The 16,050-nt window shown below is 39.1% G+C and overlaps 1 protein-coding gene across 2 annotated transcripts in view; it reads left to right on the forward strand.

Moving 5' to 3' along the window:
* Positions 1–20: 20 nt before the first annotated feature.
* LOC108274940 (polycomb group RING finger protein 3) overlaps positions 21–16,050 on the forward strand; it is a 78,292-nt gene continuing 62,262 nt past the window's right edge. For both annotated transcript variants that reach the window (XM_053685913.1, XM_017485374.3), the window contains exon 1: positions 21–146. The gene's annotated coding sequence lies outside the window, so the exon portion shown is untranslated. The remainder of the gene's footprint in view (positions 147–16,050) is intronic.

The raw sequence follows: 16,050 nt of genomic DNA on the forward strand, positions 1-16,050 counted from the left end.
GCTGCAACTCCGCGCATGCGCATCGGCCCCCCGTGGTTTCGGCCTGTTTCGGAACCGTTCGGGCATTTTCGCCTCTTTGTTTTACTGATAGTGGATTTAACTCGGATTCAACCCAACATCCAACGGAGCGCTCTCTTCATAAACAGGTTAGTTTGTTTAACTTGGATTAATCTACACAGGTCAGTGCATGAACTTGTCTTTTGTCAGGTTTTAGGTTCCGATCGAGGAGTTTTTGAAATTTATTCTCCGTTTCTTGCCCGCTTGATGGCAGCTATGCATGCTATACGTGTTGTTATAGGCTACGTGTGTGCCTATGTAGTCGTGCTGTGGATGGCGACTTCGGGCCCAGCACTTTCCCACCGGGCTCGGCTTTTTCTTTACAAGGACATTAAAGTGTTCATTTGTGGTGTCAGGGCTTTTGTCAGCAAGGTGTTCAGTGTGTCCTTTACTGTGCATGGCTTGTCTTTTTTTCTGCGTGAGGTGTGTGGCTTGCTGGGGGAAACCAGTCCTCTTTTCCCATTAGCCTGGAATGTTCTTGAAGGGGGAAAAAAGCAATGGGTGAAGCACCATCCACCACTTTCATGCTTTTAAAAGTTGGGATGTGACAAGCATGAGGTGTGCTTAGACCAGAAATAAAGTTGGGACAAAAACAAAGTTAGAGCCTAAACCAGTCGGTTGTGTTTCAGCAGCTTGTGCTAATATGTTTGAGGCTCCAAAGCCACTGGAGCCAACAAGTCGGGCTTCCTCCCTCATCCAGGCGCCGGTGTGGCGATATATCGAACCGAAAAAATAAATAGTAACGATGGCCATGTTAAATTATCAGCCCTAAAGTTTGACTGGAAGCATCCTGAAAGTCTCTATGCTGCTGTCTTCTAGTGTGTGTATGTATATGTGTGTAATGATATATCTATATCTATATATATCTCACACACAGTGGGGGGAAATAAGTATTTGACGTGTCAACTTTTTTTTTAGTAAATATATTTCCAATGAGGTTATTCACATGAAATTGTCACCAGACATCAGTATTACCTCAAGAACTCCGCAAATATAAAGAATTCACAACATTTAAAGTCCATAAATAAAGTTGTGTAAGAAAGTCGAATGAGACAGGAAGAAATGATTGAACACGCTAAGAAATAGCAGTTCTCCAAGGCAAGGAACCAGCTGAAATCTGTAAGTAATTATACCCCCTATCTGTGCAAATTTATATCAGCTGGGTTAGTAAATTGATGGTCTATAAAAATGTTTTTCATTACCAAGATATTACACAAGAAACCTCTCATGATGGGTAAAAGCAAAGAGCTCTTCCAAGACCATCAAAACCATGTTGTTGTGAATCATATTGATGGAATCGGATACAGATGTATTTCAAAACTTCTGAATCCTCCAGTAAGCACCATTGGGGCCATTATCCGCAAGTGGAAGCAACGTTACTCCGTCATCAACCGGCCATGTACAGGAACTCCACGCAAGATTTCTGACCAGGGAGTCAGAAGAATAGCCAGAAGAGTAGCCCAAGAGCCAAGGACCACTCGGAAAGAGCTCCAGAAACACTCGGAGGCAGCAGGTGTCATCGTCACAGAGAAAACAATAGACAGTGCACTCCACTGCTCACGCTCACCCGCAAGACTCCATTACTAAAGAAAAGGCATGTCGAAGCTCGTTTAAAGTTTGCTACAACTCATTTGGACAGGCCTATGAAATACTGGGAGAGTGTAGTCTGGTCAGACGAGAGCAAAATTGAACTTTTTGTCTGTCATACTACACGCCATGTTTGGAGAAGAAACGGCGCTGCACATCACCCTGAAAACACTATACCAACAGTGAAGTTTGGAGGTGGAAGCATCATGGTGTGGGGCTGTTTTTCATCACATGGTACTGGCAGACTTCATATTGAAGGAACGATGAATGGAGCCCTTTACCAGGAGATTCATGAGAAGAATCTGCTGCCATCCACCAGGATGATGATGAGACGTGGGTGATGAGATCTTCCAGCAGGACAACGATCCAAAACATACAGCAAAGGAAACTCTCAATTGGTTGCAGAGGAAAAATAAAATCAAGGCGTTAGAACGATCCAGTCAGTCACCTGATTTGAATCCAATTGAACAAGATTTAAAGACAATATGTTTAGAGGAACGAGTCAAAATCACACCTGAATACTGCGGCCCATTAATTTCTTCTTACAGGAAGCGTTTTGAAGCTGTAATTACAAACAAAGGCTTCTACACTAAGTATTAAATACATTTCAATTAGCGTGTTAAATACTTTTTTTCCCTGTGTCATTCCTCTTTATCACACATAACTTAATTTATGGACTTTAATGTTGTGAAGTATTTATATTTCCAGATCTCTTGAGTTAATACCAAAGCCTGGTGAGAAATTCGAAAATGTTGACGTGTTCAATACTTACTTCCCCCACTGTGTATGTGTGTGTGTGTGTATATATATATATATATATATATATATATATATATATTATAATGTGTGTGTATGTGTATATATAATGTGTGTGTGTGTGTGTATATATATATTTTATTTATATATATATATATATAATATATATATATGCATTATGTATGTATATGTGTGTATATATATGTATGTGTATTATAATAAATTGTGTGTGTAGATATGTATATAAATGTGTCTGTGAAACTTCATTCTTGACTTCCTGATCTCAGTGCCATCTCAATTTTGGCATACCCTCAATTTTTTGCTTGTTTGGGCCTGACGGAGTGAAACTGGCAGTGTGTAATTTTGTCTTTGGTCTACCACCTAATATTAAAGATACAGTTTCACGAACTCAACAACTCCTTTAGTGATACTGTTGATTTCTGTGGCTGTTAAATTCATCGAGTACAACGTTGACTACTTATATTGGTTTGGGTCGTGGGATACATGAGGTCTGAAGACCGAATAAAAATCACCAAAAAACCCCAACTGTTTTACAGGGCATCCCAATAGCCTGTACATAGGGGACTACAGCGGTCACAGAAAATTCAAGGCAGTTATTTGGGCAAAGAGTTGGAAGTTTTAGCCAAAGCCCTCTTCGATTCACGTGTGTTGAACATGAGTGCAGCTAAAAGGTCACATTTACCAACAAACATCACCGCGAAAGACCGTGCAAAACAATTCTGTGCAATTGCAATTTCAACAATTCAAGTAGTTTTCTGTAAAAAAACAAATAAACTACAGACTGCAGTATGTTTGCCAGCTCCAGGCAGTTGTGCCTTCGTGTCGGTTGGTCCACAGCACTTCCAGTCTTTTTGAATTGGTTAATAAGTGTGGCAACAGTATCGTGTGTGAGCCCACCGCAACTTTGCGACAGCTTCTCTATCCAGCCATGAGAATCTTTTCAATATGTTCGTTTGCCAAAGGTTTTCTTAAAGGCTGAAGAATATATCATATATGTAAGTATGAAAATATTTGGAAGACATTTTGCTAAAACATGTTAATTTCCTTTATATCTGCAGACTTTTGAGAAAAGTGTATTCACCCTTATTGCAGTTAGCAAATGTTCTTATCCGGAGCAGTTTGTTGACGAGATGAGTTGTCTGCTTTCTTTACAGAAAAAAAGAAAAAGTTTTGATTCTTTTTTGGTTCTCACACGTTGGTTCCTTAAAGGTTCTTTGGAAAATTAAGGGTTCTTGGATTCCTGCTTGGAACCCTTTTGGAAAACCGTTAAGATCCCTCGGAAGCCTGTTCATTAGGAAAAAGGGAAATCCTTAAGATAAACTGTTCAGGGTTTCATGAATGAACCTTTTCTTGATTTTGAGTCCAAACAGACCAGCAAGCTCCTACACTGCCAGATCCAAGCATCAGTGCTGAAATGTAAACGTGTATAGACATGCTTTATTTATGTTTTGTTTAATTGCTTAATAAACAGAGGAATTTTCAGTCAGGTTTAGACAGTCAGGAGGAGTTTATTACACCAGACTAACCCTAGGTACTGAGAAGAAGCTGTCCTTTTGGCTGAAGGGCTTGAATGCTGGAGAGGTACAGTTCAGGATTTAAATACCGCAAACATCCAGGTTTTCAAGCTAATGTGTACTACAGCTGCAGGAAACCAGCGGAGAGAACATGACCATGTGTGTTGCTCGCTTGAATCTTTTGGAAAGCAGTATAAGGACAGCTGGCTAGTAAGGTTTGTTTTTCTCCCAGAAGAAAGCATTTCCTGAATGTAAAGCTCCATTTTAAAATGCACGAAATAAGTATGCATCGAAATATCTGTGCTGTGTTTAGTGGTTCTTTGGTGATTGGTTGGTTGGTGCTGTATTTACGTTATTCCTGTGTCTGCCGCTCTGATGTCACATTTCTAGTGCAGGTAGATTTGATGTTTAAAAGGAGAAAATGTTCAAATGTGGGTGATAGCGGTCAGCTTTTGCTGTTAAAAAGCAAAACAAACAAACAACAAAAGTGCAAGAGCTTCTTTTCTCACTCCCCATTCATTTTAGTGATGTTCACTGGCAGATTAAGGACACATCCAATGTAGAAGTAGTGGAGCCCGGAGAAGTTTGACTCGGAGCTCAAGAATGCAGTGTGGCTATATGAAACACAGCTATGCTCGGTAACAGCAGAGACTCGGCTCGTCCGATTAGCTACCTAGGACGAGTGTGATGGCATCGATGGTGGTGTTGGTGTGAAAGCTGAAGCTTTGGAACATGATCTGTATGAGCAGAGTGTACAGATGAAGATATGAGGGAGCTGGGCAGACTAAAGTGCTGCCGCATCGCTCTCGTGAGGGCTAATGTTGTATTTGAATTACCTCAGAAGTGTGAAGTCGAAACTCATGAAAAACCCTGGATGTCTCCTTGTTTGTCTTCTGTTAGCAATGAGCTAGTGAGCTATCTGCCACGAGTGATGTACGTTTGATGTGATGTATGCTTGAGCGGATGTGAACATTATCTGTAGTTCGCCTCTCGTCCTGAACACGGCTCCATCGTTCACGTTTTATATTTTGAAAATGGTTTTATTTCTTTAAAATGTTTCAAGCTGTTAATGAGTTTCACTCATTTACAATGTTTTTATTTATTTACAGCAACGTGCAGTTTGTGCTTACCTCGTGTGCACTGATAAACATTGTAACAAGCAATCATAAATATGTGCGTTACTCAAAGTAAAAGTAAAAAGTAATTGAACATAATTGTGTGAGTCCTATCGTTAACATAAATGTGTATTTCGGAGGGTTTCAGTTACCAGCATTTATATTAAAACCTGGATTCCACGTCTGCAAAACGAACATTTTAAATGAAATATTGTTTACTAAACGATACTGAATCGAATCGAAACCATATAAACAAGAATTGAATTGCAAGCATATAAATAAGAATCGAATTGAAAGCATATAAATAAGACGCGAATCAAACCATATAAATAAGAATCGAATTGAAAGCATATAAGTAAGAATCGAATTGAAAGCTTATAAATAAGAATCGAATCAAACCATATAAACAGAATTGAATTGAAACCATATAAATAAGAATCGAATTGAAAGCATATAAATAAGATGCGAATCAAACCATATAAATAGAATCGAATTGAAAGCATATAAATAAGAATCGAATTGAAAGCTTATAAATAAGAATCGAATCAAACCATATAAATAAGAATCGAATTGAAAGTATATACATAAGAATCGAATTGAAAGCTTATAAATAAGAATCGAATCAAACCATATAAATAAGAATCGAATTGAAGCCATATAAATAAGAATCGAATTGAAAGCATATAAATAAGATGCGAATCAAACCATATAAATAGAATCGAATTGAAAGCATATAAATAAGAATCGAATTGAAAGCTTATAAATAAGAATCGAATCAAACCATATAAATAAGAATCGAATTGAAACCATATAAATAAGAATTGAATCGAATCGGAAGCATATAAATAAAAATCGAATCGACAAATTGGTCGCAATGCCCAACACTAATAAATACATGGTTTACACACAAGATTTAACATCAGTACATGTACACCTGAGTTATGGACTTGATTTAATTGAGGGCAACTCAGGCTGCTGTTTTCTCAGTCAGTTGCAAGGATATAATGCCACGTGCTGGAAGACCAACCAGGCAGGAGAAGCAAAATTTGTGTCTGAAGGCTACGCTTTCCTGGACCCACAGGACCCTTTGCTTTAAATCCTCCAGAAATGACTGGTATGAAAATCCAAAAATGCTGAACTGTATCTAGAGGCAGCTTTCCTTGCAAATCCACATTTATATCCTTCTAATACCGAAGCTGGAGAAGTAGTCTGCTGCAATCCTTCAGGTTATTTCTCAATAACGCTACTGTGGCTTGCTCATGTAGGAGTGTATGAGGTATGAATCAGAATCCATGGATGAAAAGTGAACATTATCAGAATGAGCATACTGACAGCAGACTGACGGAGTTCTTGAATTCAGGTTTGATTTTCCTCATCTGATGATGCCCTTTGTGTGTTGTGTTGCACGCTGGTTTGTGAAGGTCGACGTGCGCCTCGTTATTCGAGGAAGAAAAGTTCAGAAGAGGTTGTGAGGAGGCAGCTTCGGCGGGGCTCGTGTTTTGTTGCCACTTCTGACTCGCTGGCAGCAGCTGAAAGGTTTTTCGGTTGAAACACAACTGTCTGTGCAGTCTGCTCTTTCGCTGTTTGTCAGGAAAAGCCAGTTCTAAAACGGGTAAAGCCTGTGGTCAGGCGTTAGGCAATACAGGCAGCTGATACGGATTCCTGTTGATATGGTTCATGTTGGGTGAAGTTCTTCTTCGAAAGGTCACACAGATGTTTGTTGAGACAAAGCTATTTTTATTTGCTCCTAGGAATAAAGCCTAATTCAAACCAGTTAACAGTGATGTTCTAGTTAGTTACAGCTGCATGGCAACACACCCCACTTTATCCAGCTGTGGCTGCTTTAAGAACTATTTTTATCGTCTGAGCAAAAATAAACCAAATGTTATAGGCCATAATGTGTCTGAACGGTCAGTTACTCAAAATTAAATTTCTTGTTTATAGAACTGGTATTGTATGAAAACAATATCACACTCGCAATCATGTTGTTTTACTGAATATCAGCACGACGTTGATTACCTGCAGCCTCGTCCCAGCTGTTCTGATATTCAATAAAACAGCAAGATTGCGAGTGTGATTTTGCTTAATTATATGATTGAATTCTGGAATCTGATTGGACAGAAGGTTTTGATTCGATTTTCTATAACCGGACAGCTGTGACAGTAGTGCAGCTGTAATTCAAATTCAAATGGGTGTACAGTGCTTTTTTTTTTTTTTTCTGATTTCTTCTGCTTTATGTACATTCTAAATAGTTTTAGAAATTAATCAAAGATAAAACAAAGGCAACCCGAGTAAACATACAGCGCAGTTTTTAAGTGCTAATCTTGTTTATTGATAACCCAAACGTTATCCAATACCAACTGGGCCTGTGTGAAAATGTATTTGCCCTCATAGTTATTACTTCCCCAAATCTATGAAACTGCACTCATAATAGGGTTCAGCTGGACTAGACACAACTAGGCCTAATTACTGCAAACCCTGTTCAATCGAATCGACACTTAAATAGAACTTTTTTTCAACAGCAAACTTTTTTTCTTGGAAGCCTTTGTGAAAGTGTGTCCAGAGCACGTAAAGCTCATAAAAAGCTGCTTCAGCTACACCTTTACAATTACAGGCCTGAGTACTGTTGGTACTGTTCTACTATAGTGAACTTCAAATATACATGCAACACTTTGGAGTGATTAGTGATTAGTAAGGTCAGTGTTCTAGCTGTAACAAAGTACTATGTCTATATTAACCGATCTAAAGTGAATATTGCTATAAACTCATTTAAAAATAGAGAAGCGGGTCTTTACATTAGGGCTGCAGCTATCGATTATTTTTGATACTCGATGAATCCGTCGATTATTTCTTCGATTATTTGGATTAAAAGGCCGATTTTTATTTTCCGTATTGTTTTTCGAAATAATAAACATGTTATTTCACATTCTGCCCAGTGTTGTCCTTCAAACATTGTGCAAATTGAAGGCTGTGGAAAAAAAAGTATTAAATGTGTCCATGTGGGCTATGCTATACACTGCAAAGGATTTTTCGAAAAAATGTAACATTATTGTGTTTAAGGAATTTGTTTAACTTTCTCAAATCTTTTCTTTAAATATTTGGACTCTGTCTTCATTGGCTATGGTTTAACTTGGTGTTTAGTCAGAGTTTTGACACACTGCAGAAGAACATCACCATTATATTTTGAAAAGAAAAAAACAACTGACCGTCCACAAGCTTTAAAGCAGAAGTTAAATCATTAATCAATTAAAAATGCTGAAAAAGAGAAGCACACACTGAGTGTTAAATGGTACGAGGTCGAATGTTCTGTAGTAACACACATTCACTCATCTGGACACGGCGGGGGGGGTCGGCCGACTAATTGATAATGAATACATTGTCGATTATTATTTTTATCGATTAGTTGTTGCAACTCTACTTTACACTATTCGCAGTTTGAGCGAATGTCGATTCACGTCACTCTGTAAACAAAGGAACTGCTTGATGAGTTGAAAATTTCGGTGGCCTTTGTTGGTTGTAACTTTATTTTATTGGTTGTAAACAAGTTGCATCTTCGCCTGGAAAGCAGCACAATACTTTATAATTTCTATAGTAACATCTCATTCATTAACTTTTACGGAAGGAGTCTCCAGTGTCAGTGCTTTATAACAGAGAAGCTTTTCCTTTAGGTTTTCCCATCGTTGATTCTTAATCCAGATAAATTTAAAAAACGCGTTTGTTTCTCTGCGTTTTGGCCTTCCCTCCACAACGAGACGTTCGTGTCCACCAAAACCGAGCTTTTTGAACGTGCTCTTCCAAGTGGATAAATTTGAAAACGCCGTTTTCGTGATGTAGCGTGGACTGTGAAAATGGAGAGAGTCAAAAACAGTGACCGTATTTTTATGTATTTGATGCGGTCACGTGACCCATTTAACTCCACTTTATAGTCTCGGGTTATCCGCAGCAACAGCTCCAACTCTTAATCTGTCCATATAAAAACAACTCGACAATCTCGGAGAGACGGGAAGTAAATAAACGCTTGACGGAAATAACGCAGGCCAGAGCTTCTTACATTGTTACGCATGCACACTATAGGGATGTACGTTTGGGAAAACGCCGGTGTAGACGGAGACCGTGTTAAAAAACGACACCGCGGTTTTCAGATCTATCCGGATTAATGTGGACGTGGTTGCGTTTTTTAAATGACGTTTTTTCTGGGTGGGAACAGCTGTTTCTAGCTGCTGCAACGTAAGTGACTGACTTGTTTTGCAGACGATCCGCAACATTAAATGCATCCACTACCAATGGATTAAGAAGTGTCATTCTTTAATAAGTAAAAACTCGTCATTGTTGGCTGCGCTCGAAGAGAAATAAAATGCATCAGAAAGTGGTGTCATCGGAAAATCACAACTTCTGAGTGCTTACTCAACACGTCACTTCATCGTTGATTATTTTCCTATGACGGCGCTTCCTGTTGGTTTATTTCTTACTTGTTCCATGTCGGATTTTGTGAGAGGGTTAAGTGGATGTATGTAGAACAGGGTTCGTTATATCACGTGGTGAATCAGGAGACAATGCCGTGTCAAAGGGCAACGTCATGATCAATAATGTAATATTCATAATGTAATATTTCATTACGTTATGAAGCCCTAAAGTGTCATCGAGAGGCGTCTAGCAGTGAGTTGATGGAGCTCAGTGTTGCGCTCCCGCTGAGGGCCTCTTCCTCTCCCTCTGTGGCTTGTGTGGGTGTTGGGAAGCTTTGTGTTTTGTATGCATGAATGTTTTGAATGAAAGCGTTGATCAAGCCGTTTATTTGTTTTTCGGCGTGTCAGAAGCAGGGTCGCTTACAGAGCTCTGTGTCAGTTTGTTTATCTCATGAATGCACAGTGTGTGCCACTGTGTACAGCTGCTAAATGATGTGATAAGCTATCATTGCTAACAAAGTCACGCTTCTTCTATTGATCTCTTTCAACGTGTCTGAACGGGACCTACCCACAATCCACAGGCTCGCTCGTTATCTTCCTCTGGAAGCACGCTGCTTGTTTTATTATTTTTATTTTTCCCCCCACTACCTAAATGTAGGTGGGGATATTTCCAATATCCTGAGTCACAGGAGCCTGCATGCTGCAATTTACACTTCAGTGTTACGCTGAGCTGCAGAGACCGAGCCGGTGTGTTATACATGCGCTATACTTTAAGGGGTGTGTATGTGTTTTGAGCTTTAAGCCTATAGATTTAATTTGTGTGCTAAGGTTGGGCAGTGTTACAAAATGAGTTATATTATGCACAATATGTGTTGCAATGGGTTTTTTTTTTTTTCTTCAATTTATACACACACTACTGAGTAGGCAGCATTTTTGGGAGGCGTTTGCACTCCTGGGGAAAAAAAAAGTCTGTCCAATTCGGAAGCCAGCGTCTTTCTCTAATCCTCAATTAACATTTAAAATATAAAATAAAAATGGTGCATGGAGCAGTTGCTCTAAATGGGATTTTACTGAAGCCAATAAATCCATGAGGTAATCAAGTAAACCCCTTTTTTTTATTTATTTATTTATTTTTTAATAAATACAATAAGTTTGGGGTAAAACATGACTAGGTGTGCTGTTTTAGGAAAAGAATAGACGCCGTGGTGGTGTGATGTGGCCCAATGTGAAAAGGAATTACTGTTGCCCCCTCAACATTGATTATTTTCCCGGAACAGCTTTTCCTGTAGTATTTTATTCCTCTTACACCAAAACAAATTATTTTTGTGCAGAGCGACTTAATCGTGTGAAAAAATAAGTACACCCCGTGGAAATCGTTGGCTTTTTTGACATATTTGGACAAGCAAACATTTGAGCATCTTTGAAACAGTGCGTATTAATGACGGTGATGGAGTGTATCAAATGAGATAAAATTCACATTTTCTAGTAATTTTCACATTTTAAATTAACAAAAAAATCAGATCAGTCACATGGAAAAAGTAAGTGCACCCCTATATTTATCACACCTTGTATAAAATGTATAAAATTTGTATCAGGTGTGGAAGATTGGGTGCCAGTGATTAGAACCTGCTTAGGGAATGCAGGTGGAAGCTGTGTTATTTATACCCCTCTCATATCTAGTGTCTGGTTTTCCCTTTTTTGTTCGAGGTGTGTGGCGTCATCATGCTAAGAGCTAAAGATCCAAAGGTTGTGGATGCCTATGAGTCTGGCAAGGGATTTAAAAAGATCTCCAAATTATTTGAAATACTTCATTCCACTATAAGAGGAATCATCTACTAGTGGCGCAGATTTCAAACGACTGCTAATTTGTCCAGGACTGGCGGACGACTGATGCAAAAACAAGTCTCCAAGAACCCCAAAATTTCATCACAGGATCTGCTAGTAAGTCTTGCAGCTGTTGGTGTTAAAGTGCATGCTTCTACAATCAGAAAGAGATTGCACAGATTTGACCTGCATGCGAGGTGGGCCAGGAAAAAGCCTTTGCAAGACTGAAATTTGTCAGTGAGTATATAGGCAAAGACCAGGCCTTTTGGAATAATGTGCTCTTGACAGATGAATCAAAGATAGAGTTGATTGGTCAGAGTAACAGCAGATATGTTTGGCGCAGCCAAAAGACAGCTTTTCAGGAGAAGCACCTCATACCAACTGTGAAGCACAGTGGTGGAAATGTTATGGTTTGGGGTTGCTTCTCTGCCTCAGGAACTGGGCAGCTTGCATTCAATGATTCAACTATGAATTCTGCATCATATCATGCTTGAAGATAATGTGAGGCCATATGTCCTAATGTTGAAGTTGAACTGAAAGTGGATCTTTCAACAGGATAATGATCCTAAGCACATTAGCAAATCCACCAAGGAATGGCTCAGAAAGAAGTTATGGAATGGTCTAGTCAAAGCCGGATTTGAGTACCATTAACATCATCCACTTATTTTTTCACACGACTATACATTCATCTCATTTACACATTTGAGTAGTTGGGGGTTAAGGCCCTGCTCAAGGACCCAGCAGTGGAAGCTTGGCAGTGCTGGGATTTGAACTCCCAACCTTCTCATCAGGAGTCCAACGAGCCGTCACCACCCTTGTCTGCTCGTCTAAGATTTCCTTTAAGCGTGATATCTAAAGCGAGCGTCTTCGCTTGCATCGACCCCACTTTGGACCGCATATTGAGAGTTCCCACGAACAGCTACCGAATGCAAATTCAACACTTGTCCACCGGGCCATGAAACTGCTCATCACTCAATTGTTCAATTACTTTTGAGTGTGTGAAAATACAGGGACTCTGTTTAAAAAAAACAAACAAACAAAAAAAAGCCTAAATCATTCCTGAACGGTTAATGCAGTATTTTTTGCGAAACTCCTTGAATTAAAGTTGAAAGTCTACACTTCAATCACATCTTGACTGTTTCATTTTAAATCCATTGTGGTGGTATAGAGAGGCAAAGTTACCAAAACGGTCACGGTCCAAATATTTATGGACCTGGCTGTAAGTGTCAGGAATGGCTGATTTTCTTTGGAAGCTGCTTAAAAATTCTAAATGCAATCTGGAGAATACTGTTACTGTTGTAGGATATTTCAGTTAACTTCAAAGCTGTGTATGTGTGTGTGAAAATGTTTGTCCTCGTTTCTCTCCGTGTGCTTTCTTTAGAGATTTGCAATAATAATTTGTGACTGTGTGCACCCGACTCGTGTTTTCTCAGGATTTTAATATCTGGACTCTGCAGATAGAAGGCTGGAAGCGTTTTAATACAACTGTGTGTGTTTTCTTAAAGGATTTCATAGCGTCTTTTAAGAGTAATTGATTCAACAGGGGGTTCAGAGTTGATCTTTGTGGAGGTCCAGAACAGAACTGCGGTGAAGTCTATCCCTAACTCTTACAAATTAAATTTCATCGATCGTTTTTCAACTTCGAGTGTAAAAAAAAAAAAACATACATTTAACCATTTCTTGCTTTTCCACCAAAAAAGTGTGTCAGCTCGACTCGGCAGCAACCTGAACCTGTGAGCGAGTGCGAGTAACCCTACCCGGGAAAGTAGGAGGGGTTTCTCTGGAGGTTATCAGGTGGTAACTAATGAGGAATGGAGGTAAAGCACCACTCGGGAAGTAATACTGAACTAAAACCAGACAGGCCGTGTTTGATGTTAAACCGTGTGTATTGCTGCAGCGTAAGCCGTTGAGCACGAGTCACAGCCAGTTTTGTTTTAATGATCGCGGGCGCACCAATCCCAAGTGAGCCAATACTTTACTCTTTTGTACGAACTTAGAGTTCTGAGTGCAAGCTATGAGACAACATTAAAGCACATACCCAGCGTTTCCTATGGCTGTATCTCAAACAGAATGGTAGATAGTGTGTATAAGCCAAGTGAATCGGAAGCCATTTGGAATTCAGCTGAAATAGAAGGCGGCAAATTGTACTTAGTATGAAACTTAAAATTGGTTTATATTGTGCAAGAAGAACGCATTACTGTGAGGAAATAAATAAAACCGAATCCCAAACAATACGCCGTCTCGTGAATCCTCCGGAGGAAAATCAGTCCCCGTTTTTTTTTTTTTTTTTTTTTTTTTTTTTTTTTTTTTTTTCTTCCAGGATGATGAAATGTTTGTTTGGTACTTGTCAATTCTGACACCAGTACAGATACTGAATTAATAAGTCAGAGGCGTCAATGAGTGTTTTATTTAGCTTTGTTTATTTGGTTGCAGCTGTGCGTTATGGTGATAGTGACGTTATGGTGTTTAAACAGTATCTTTACTAGTGGCTGGCCGATATGAGCGAGCAGAGTGTGCGTTTCAGTGAGAAAATACTACGAAGTGCACTTTAAGGTGGTTTTCACAATGTGCACGTTTGCTGTGGTCCGAATCCGATAGTGACCCCCTGCAGCGTTGGTCTGGTTTCGAACCCCAGTGCATTTGTGTTCCTCTTACGTCATTTCAAACGTGCATGGAGAACACAACGCGACTCACCATATTTTTATTGCTGCATGTTGAATTATTTTGCTGACCTCACACACAGCAGATATTATGCGTAGCGGTGAAGCTCTTGGTGCGCTTCCCGGCCCGTGTGAACGTTTTCACGTCACCAATTTTTAATGCAAACCGTGCTCTGTTTCGAACTAAACTGCCAGTGTGAAAGCCCCCTAAGCTGCAGACTTAGAAGAGAAGAGAGCACTCTCAGTGCTCAGTGCTCGTCGAACCGAAGTGCTTTCACTCATGACGCTTTTACTTCACTGTGTCACATTCACGAGTACCCTTTTTCCATTTTTAGTGAATGAGCATGGAATCAGACTGATACCTGATATCAGTATCGAGGCATCTCTAGTCACCTCATTGCTAATGTATTTTCTTCCAGAGACATGACTGAAGATGATTCTGTGATGAATATGAGTGAATGGATGGACTATTTCTAGATCCACCTGTATGTTCTGTGTTTTTCCTACATGCTCCTCGGGTAAAAACGGCAACCAGGGGAACTTGTATGTGGTACCTACTGATTTTTAGTAGAACTAGCTGTGACATGTGGGCTCATGGTTCATTTGCTAAGCCGAGCCACGCTGTCTGAGGAAAAGCGCTGTAATCATGACACTCAACTGTCAACGTTCTGTTGTCTAGGTCTGTTTGATGGATAAATTACTGTAGCAGAGTACAGTGTGAACCAGGTCCCCATCACATGCTGATTGCACATTCACACTGCCGAGTAAACAAACAACTACCATAGTTGTCAGTGAGAGCATTAGCGTCTTTAGCTGATATAATCACTGCCATGATGAATAATCACTTGTAGGTCCACTCACATTTCTTTGCTATTGTGCCCTTCATGCTCTCGGCTCAGCGGTAGGATGTCTGAAGACCGCTAGCAATTTGTCAGAGTCTCTCAGCTGTGAAGCTCTGGGGTGCAGTTTGGGAAATAGCCACGAGTGCTGTGAGGAAATCTAAGTGATGATGAAACTTTACTTCCTCTGTCTATTGCTCTCTGTTTTGACATGTTTTCTTTTCTTTACTGGTGCCCCTGATTTTGTATTTTATTTCTGTGCTGTAAAGATTTAGGGATTTAAATCCATCATGACACACATTCTTTTAATGCATACAAAAAATAAAAAAACAACGTAGTTTATATGACTGATATTAAAGACATAAACATCTATTATTTTAGTAAACCCCATCATGTCCTTCCATTTATTTTACCCCAATAAAAGTTAAAGCATTAAATGTTTAATAAGGACTCCAGAATATATTAGCGTTAAACGCGCGAATGCTAACCATAGTAAGCAAAAACGAGAATGTTTTCTTGCAATGATACACTGGACTTAAACTATGCTCCTACATTCATAATGCAACCGCTTCCATCATTTTAAACTCGCATTTATTATTATCGAATTACCAGACCGATAATATATGAAACTTTTCTAACTAGGCTAGCTTGGTGTCGCTATCCAAGGGGAGGAGTCAAAGTAGGGGTAGAAGTTAGAAGAAGTAGTGGTAATGTTAGTTTAATATTTGACATTCATTCTTCAATACCCGTTAAACTCTCTGTGCCTATAACATTTTCAAGCCAAACCAACTTGGAAATGCATGAATAGATTTTCTTTGTCTAGCACAAAGCTGAATTATATAATATAATATAATATAATTTCATGTCAATTTTATTAGCCCTATAATTCAATTCAAACAATTTAACCATTGGATATTATGACGTCACAACGTATATGAAAGGTTGTTAAAAATATCCCTTTCATGACACGAGATTCAGTTTGTGGAATTCACATTCGAGATGTTTTCAAATAAATATATTAGTGTAAATGTTTTGTAATTTTAAAAAAAAATGCCGTTAAACTCAATGACCGTTTGACCTAGAGACATGAAACCAACTGCAAAACACTCCGAATATTGTTCTTTATATAGCACAAGGCTTGTTTTTGAGAGTAAATGTTCATTACTTCTTATAGAGATATTTGTATCCCTATAAATCTCTTAAACTCAATGACTGTTTGGCCTAGTAGACTCAAAGCCGATTGCAAAGCGTTACAATTACAAGAAGGTTCAAGA

The sequence above is a fragment of the Ictalurus punctatus genome, chromosome 14, assembly GCF_001660625.3.
Source record: "Ictalurus punctatus breed USDA103 chromosome 14, Coco_2.0, whole genome shotgun sequence".
NCBI classification, from domain to species: domain Eukaryota; kingdom Metazoa; phylum Chordata; class Actinopteri; order Siluriformes; family Ictaluridae; genus Ictalurus; species Ictalurus punctatus.